We start from the raw sequence: 6,995 nt of genomic DNA, 5'->3' as shown, positions 1-6,995 counted from the left end.
AGGCAGCACAAGCTCCACGTTGTTCATGCGTTGCTCGTACTGAAGCCTTGTTGATGGCGAGCAACGTAGTTATCATAGATATGTTAGGGTTAGCATAGTTCTTCGCGTAACATGCTATCGTAGTGCAACCCTTGCATGTCTAGCCGCCCTCACTGTTAACACCAGATTTTGGACAAATCCAGAGGTGGGCCGTAAGAGAGATGGGCTTAGAAGACTACACGTGGAAGATCTCTGAAGCGGCCTTGCACGGAGAATTTGGGCTAGTTTGCCCGTGTATCTTTAATTGTAGTAGGTTATATCTTAGATCAAGATTTAGAGTTTGTATCGCACACGGTGGGATATTCCCACGTTAGAAAGTCCGCTGGACTATAAATATGTATCTAGGGTTTATGGAATAAACAACAACACAACGTTCACCCCAAAACAAACCAATCTCGGCGCACCGCCAACTCCTTCGTCTCGAGGGTTTCAATCAGGTAAGCGACATGCTGCCTAGATCGCATCTTGCGATCTAGGCAGCACAAGCTCCACGTTGTTCATGCGTTGCGCGTACTGAAGCGTCTTTGATGGCGCGCAACGTAGTTATCATAGATGTGTTAGGGTTAGCATAGCTCTTCGTATAAACATGCTTACGTAGTGCAACCCTTGCATGTCTAGCCGCCCTCACGCCTATCTCAGGCGTGGGGGCGGCACCCTGCTTGTTCATCATCTAGTAGATCTGATCCGTTACGATCGCTCCTTGTTATGCAAGGATTAGTTTAATATCTGCAATAGTTAGGCCTTACAAAGGGGGGGAGGATCCAGTGGCACGTAGGGTGCCGTTCGCAAGTCCTAAACAGGATGTTCCGCGGATCAACATCATTGTTGGTTCTTTGGCCTTGTTTAGGATCGGCTTATGAGCACCGTGCGTGGCCGCGAGGCCCAACCTGGAGTAGGATGATCCGATTATGCGGTGAAAACCCTAAATCGTCGTAGATCTCATTAGCTTCATCTTGATCAAGCAGGATCACCAAGTATTCGTGCACCCGGTACGAATCATGGGTGGATCGGCTCTTTGAGCCGATTCACAGGATAACCTGAGAGCCGATCGAGGCTCGTATTTAATGTTTACATGTATGCCATGCAGGAACTAAGCGAGGCATCCCCATCACCTTCCCGACCGGGTATAGGTCAGGTGGCACGCCCTTGCACTTCGCATCGCCGCGTGTGACCGAGAAGAGCATTGCGGGCCGTCGCTCGGAGGGGTCTCGGCCAGCCGCAGCTCTAGGCTCTTCCCGGCTCTACCGTGTTGACAGGCCGCTGCCCGCCGGTGGGTTTTGGCGATCAACACATTGCAGCACGCCGGTGGGACAATCGTCTACATCAACCACATCGCCATCTACATCTGAGATGGCGACGGACGGCACGCCAGTCACCTACGAGGAGCTGCCTGCTGAGCTCAAGAAGAAACATGACGAGATCAAGGCCACCCTCGAAGCCGACCTCATCGGCTCTTTCGTAGAACCCGTACCCATGGCATCGGATGGAAGGGGTTCTCACCACAAGGTGCACTCGATGGGATAGATCTCTCGCCCCGTCGGAGGAACGCACCAGGGCCTGCGAGCAGAGATCAACTACTTGGTGGCTCACTCGCTACACCGCCACTCTGAAAACTTGGTCAACGTGTTGGAGCGTCTCGCTCTGCGCGTGATCCAGGAGATCATGAGCCACCAGTACTCGCCGTCAGGACCAGCTCTCGGGACGCACCAAGGAGAGTTGCCACTCCAGTCCCGTCCACCGCTGCCATATGCGTTGGCAGCACCACCTGAAAGTGCCGGCTACACCGGCATTCGTCGTCTACAAGATCGGTGGTGACCCTAGTGACTACCGGTTCTTGGCTGAGGCGCCTAAGGAGATCCCTCAAGGATACGCGTGCACGTATGTGCCGGTTGTGGCAACCGGGCACTCTCAAACCAGGCCACAACGTCGGGGACTCCGGCGCAGACGGGAGGGACGTCGCCGACGAGCTTGAGAAGCAGACGTGGCTAACTAAGTACGCCACCCCGACGAAACTCCAGAGCCCAGCTCTGCGGTTGGCTCGAGCTGGAAAAGCAAACATGGCTGGCTAAGTACGCCACCCCGGCGAATCTTCGAGTGCATCTCCTACAGCCAAGACGGCGGATCAGATCGGTACCATGCGAGAGACCGGTTCGGCATTATGCCGAAAAGGAGGGCAATCGGCTATTCTAAGCCGTACCCCGATGAGTACGAGATGATCCCGCTGCCACCTAAATATCGGCTCCACGACTTCTCCAAATTCGGTGGATCGGATGGCTCCAGCTCCATCGAGCACATCGGCCGATATTTGGCGCAACTAGGACCGGCTTCGGTGTCGGATCAGCTACATGTGAGGCTCTTTTCACACGGTCCCTCACAGGATCGGCTTTTGGATGGTATACCTCTTTGCCGACAAACTCCATCCGATCTTGGAAGCAATTGGAAGAGCAGTTCCATATGCAATATCATTCGAAGCTTCCGAGTCTAGCATTGCCGATCTAGCACGATTACGTCGAAGCGCGGAGAAACGGTGACAGAGTACATCCAGCGCTTCGGGAATCTTAGGAACCGATGTTATTCGGTTCGTATAAGCTGAAAAGGAAGCGATCGAGTTGGCGTAGCTGGCCTTGCAACACAGCTCAAGGACATGGCCTCCCAAGCAGATTATCCCTCGTTGGCGCACATGGTTCGAAACTATCACCATATGAACAGCGCCACCCAGACTGTACCAAGACAAGTTCAAGCGTGCGGTAGTCATGGTCGATACGAGAGGAAGGTGAAGTGCTGCGGGAGACCAAGAAGTAGCGGTGGCTGAATGGACTCGGGGAGGAACCCCGTGTCCCGCAAATGGGTAAAGCCACCAGGGCCGCCCGGGGGATTTGATTTTGACGTGACCAAGACCGAGCAAATCTTCGACCTCCTGCTCAAGGAGAAACAGGTTGACGATTCTGAAGGTCTCAAGTTCCCCACGGCGCAAGAGCTAAACGGAAAGCCGTACTGCAAATTCCACAACTCGCTTTCACATGCCACCAACGACTGCAGGGTGTGGCGTCAGCACATCCAAGCGGCGATAGAGAAGGGGCGTTTAATTTTCAACCGTACGCCATGAAGGTAGACACCCAGCCCTTCCCCGCCGTTAACATGGTAGAAGTCATCTACCCCGAGGGCTGCCAGCCAGGTCCCACGTTCGGCATCAACATGGTAGGACCCGGGAACCACTCGGCAAAGATGGAGATGAGGGCATTGCTCTCATAGCAAGGATACAGAGGAGGCCGCTCCACGCGATCGGCTCCATCATGATGGCAAGCGCTACGTTACGGAGGGAGAAGTGAAGAACATAAGATATCAACGACCTCTCTCGATCACCTCCTCAACAAATATGTGAGACAAGATGACCAACGCCGACGGTCCAACTATGATGATGAAGGAGATCGTCTGGCTAGAGAAGCCAGAAGACATCGTCGGCAGGATCGCTATGAGGAGGAGCACAAGCGCCGTGCCACGGACACATCAAGGGAGCAAGATGACAACGCCAGACACTGGGACTGCCCTTTCTTCAGACACTGCTGGGATTCAGGAATGAGCCGATTGCCCACAATCGGCAATTGCCCAGAATGCAACAAGAAGAAGAAGGAGGCAGCCAACGTGTCTGTGTTTGAGCGCTTAGGGCCTCTCCCACCACCAAGCAAACGTGCTGAGTCACTTCGTTGGGCAGATCTTGAGGATTCCGAAGACGAAGGACTAGAAGAAGAAGAAGACAGGTGCCACCATCCGAGGTGGTGCCCTGACGGACTCAGCCGTTCACAAAAGCGCAGGGTTCAACGTTTGCGCGGCCTGGAGGAAGCCGAAAGGTTATACCTGCATACGCTAAGGAAGGCACGGCCTGATCTGGCCGCAAAGGTTCAGCGAGCCCTGGATGAAGAGGGTCGTCCATGAAGAATGGAGTGGCGTCCCAAGCAAAAGAAAGCCGATGATGAAACATCGGCTGGCACAAACATGGTGCTTGTCTTGCCGACGGAGCTTAGTGTTCCACGATTATACGATGCACTTAAGGTGGACGACAGCAGGCGCGTCAAGTCAAAGGTTGGGTTGGTTTTATCCAGCCTAACCGAGTAGCAAGATTAAACCAATGAGCAAACCGTGCGAGGCTGATCCTTGTGATCGGCCCCAAAAGTTTATGGAGGGACATTACAAAACCTTCATCGAACGAGCAAGGTGGAGGCCGATTCCAGCAATCGGCCAAAATTATCTTACGCACATATTCTGTTTGTGGTCGGCAACGATCTGCGGCGATGGCCACGTCGGCAGATGAAAGTCAGCATAAGTCTTTGCGAAGCCGACGTGCAAGTACGGTGCTGACTAACCAAGAAAGCCGATATCTGCGGTCATTCAGCAGATTCGGCTCGGGGGCATATAGTCGGATGAACATATGCGAGATAAACATGTGCAAACATGCGTGCAGTGGAACATTGGGGGCCGGTTAAGGAAAAATCGGCCAAATAAAAAAAAAAATTTCAGAAGCAAAGCCGATGCGCAGCCATCGACTTTAGTACAGTTGCACAGGACCAAGACCTACTGGCTATGTGCTCAAGGGTTTACATCAACGTCGATGATCAGTAGAAAGAAAGCTGATCAACGACTTATGCATCCTCGCCGGTATTCTTGCCTTGATGAAAGCTCGGGGGGCAGCTCGCCCTGGAAGTTCTTCAGAGAGCCGATTTTGATGGAATCGGTACATTTAGCTGCGTTACGATTCGGAGGCTGATGGTGACACATGTGGTTGGTTCACGATTGTCCTCGCCTTGATGAAGACTCGGGGGGCAACGGACTACATGAAGATTTGGTTCTTTAGAAACCAATTGGAGTTGCACCGGTTGATCCTGCGTCATGATCCTCTCTGGAAGCAGTTCTGGTCGCGAAAGAAGATTGCTGAAGCTATGGAGAGGAATCAGGAAGGGAGGCCGTCGGCTTTTACAGATTTTGGATTGTCCTGTCGCTGCAAAGGGATTGGATTCTCAAAATAGCCGATGAGTGGTCATCGGCTAAGGGATTGCGAAGAAAATATGGTCAGATACCAAATCGCAGCCTAGAATTGAGAAGTTCTCGGCCTACGAGCTAATTGACATGAGAATCCAGCTTCATGGGCGTCCAAAAAAAAAGAAAAAAATCGATACATTGCTATCGGTCTTGATATGACAGGCGGAAGGAATGAAATTGGGGCAATTGAAGGATGAATCAAAAGAACAATTTCATTAATTCAGAGGAGCGGCTTTACAAGAAAGAGCCGATGGCTCTCAAAAGAGGGATCTAGTGCCTAGCGCACTGCTACTACTAGTCCTATTCTACTAGTCGTCGCTGTCCTCGTCGTCACCGCCGTCGATGTCGTCGGCGCTGCTCCCGGGGAGCTCCTCGTCGCTGCTACCCCAGCCCATGGCCGGAGCCTCTTCCTCCTCGTCATCATCATCGTCCTCGCTGTCCGCCCAGGAGCGGAAGCGCTTGGTTGGCGGGTACCCGGCGGAAGAGGAAGATTCATCTTCCTCCTCCTCTTCTTCTTCTTCGTCGTCATCTTCATCCTCGCTGTTCGCCCACATACGGGAGCGCTTCTTCAGCGGGAGCTTGGCGGAGGGGAAGGTCTTGGCCTTCGCTACTTCTCCTTCTTTCTTCTCATCATCGGAGGGGAGGGGGTCCACTTCGGAAGAAGGTTTGTCCTCGTTCTTCTTCGGCGAGAATGGGGGGAAGAGGTTTGAGAAGGAGGAGGAAGAGGAAGACATTGCTGAGGGAGAAGAGGGTTTTTTGGGTGCCGATGGCTGGAACAGAGGAAGGGGATGAAGAAAGCTATTCGATCGGCACAGTTAAATAATGAGGAGCCTGGTGGAAATTTACTGTCATTACAGTTTCCAAGGAGATGACGCCAGAGCTATCGAATTTTGCAGAGAAGCTGAGAAGACAGGGCATAATGATAACGGATACTGCAACAGCTCTGCTCTGCCACGGCATGACCCGACGGAGGAACGCTTAATGATTTTGGAAAAATTATTTCCAAAACCAGGGGGGCATGTGTTAACACCAGATTTTGGACAAATCCAGAGGTGGGCCGTAAGAGAGATGGGCTTAGAAGACTACACGTGGAAGATCTCTGAAGCGGCCTTGCACGGAGAATTTGGGCTAGTTTGCCCGTGTATCTTTAATTGTAGTAGGTTACATCTTAGATCAAGATTTAGAGTTTGTATCGCACACGGTGGGATATTCCCACGTTAGAAAGTCCGCTGGACTATAAATATGTATCTAGGGTTTATGGAATAAACAACAACACAACGTTCACCCCAAAACAAACCAATCTCGGCGCACCGCCAACTCCTTCATCTCGAGGGTTTCAATCAGGTAAGCGACATGCTGCCTAGATCGCATCTTGCGATCTAGGCAGCACAAGCTCCACGTTGTTCATGCGTTGCGCGTACTGAAGTGTCTTTGATGGCGCGCAACGTAGTTATCATAGATGTGTTAGGGTTAGCATAGCTCTTCGTATAAACATGCTTACGTAGTGCAACCCTTGCATGTCTAGCCGCCCTCACGCCTATCTCAGGCGTGGGGGCGGCACCCTGCTTGTTCATCATCTAGTAGATCTGATCCGTTACGATCGCTCCTTGTTATGCAAGGATTAGTTTAATATCTGCAATAGTTAGGCCTTACAAAGGGGGGGAGGATCCAGTGGCACGTAGGGTGGCGTTCGCAAGTCCTAAACAGGATGTTCCGCGGATCAACATCATTGTTGGTTCTTTGGCCTTGTTTAGGATCGGCTTATGAGCACCGTGCGTGGCCGCGAGGCCCAACCTGGAGTAGGATGATCCGATTATGCGGTGAAAACCCTAAATCGTCGTAGATCTCATTAGCTTCATCTTGATCAAGCAGGATCACCAAGTATTCGTGCACCCGGTACGAATCATGGGTGGATCGGCTCT

Source organism: Lolium perenne, chromosome 7, assembly GCF_019359855.2.
Source record: "Lolium perenne isolate Kyuss_39 chromosome 7, Kyuss_2.0, whole genome shotgun sequence".
In the NCBI taxonomy this organism is placed as follows: domain Eukaryota; kingdom Viridiplantae; phylum Streptophyta; class Magnoliopsida; order Poales; family Poaceae; genus Lolium; species Lolium perenne.
This window is presented reverse-complemented; position numbering follows the sequence as displayed.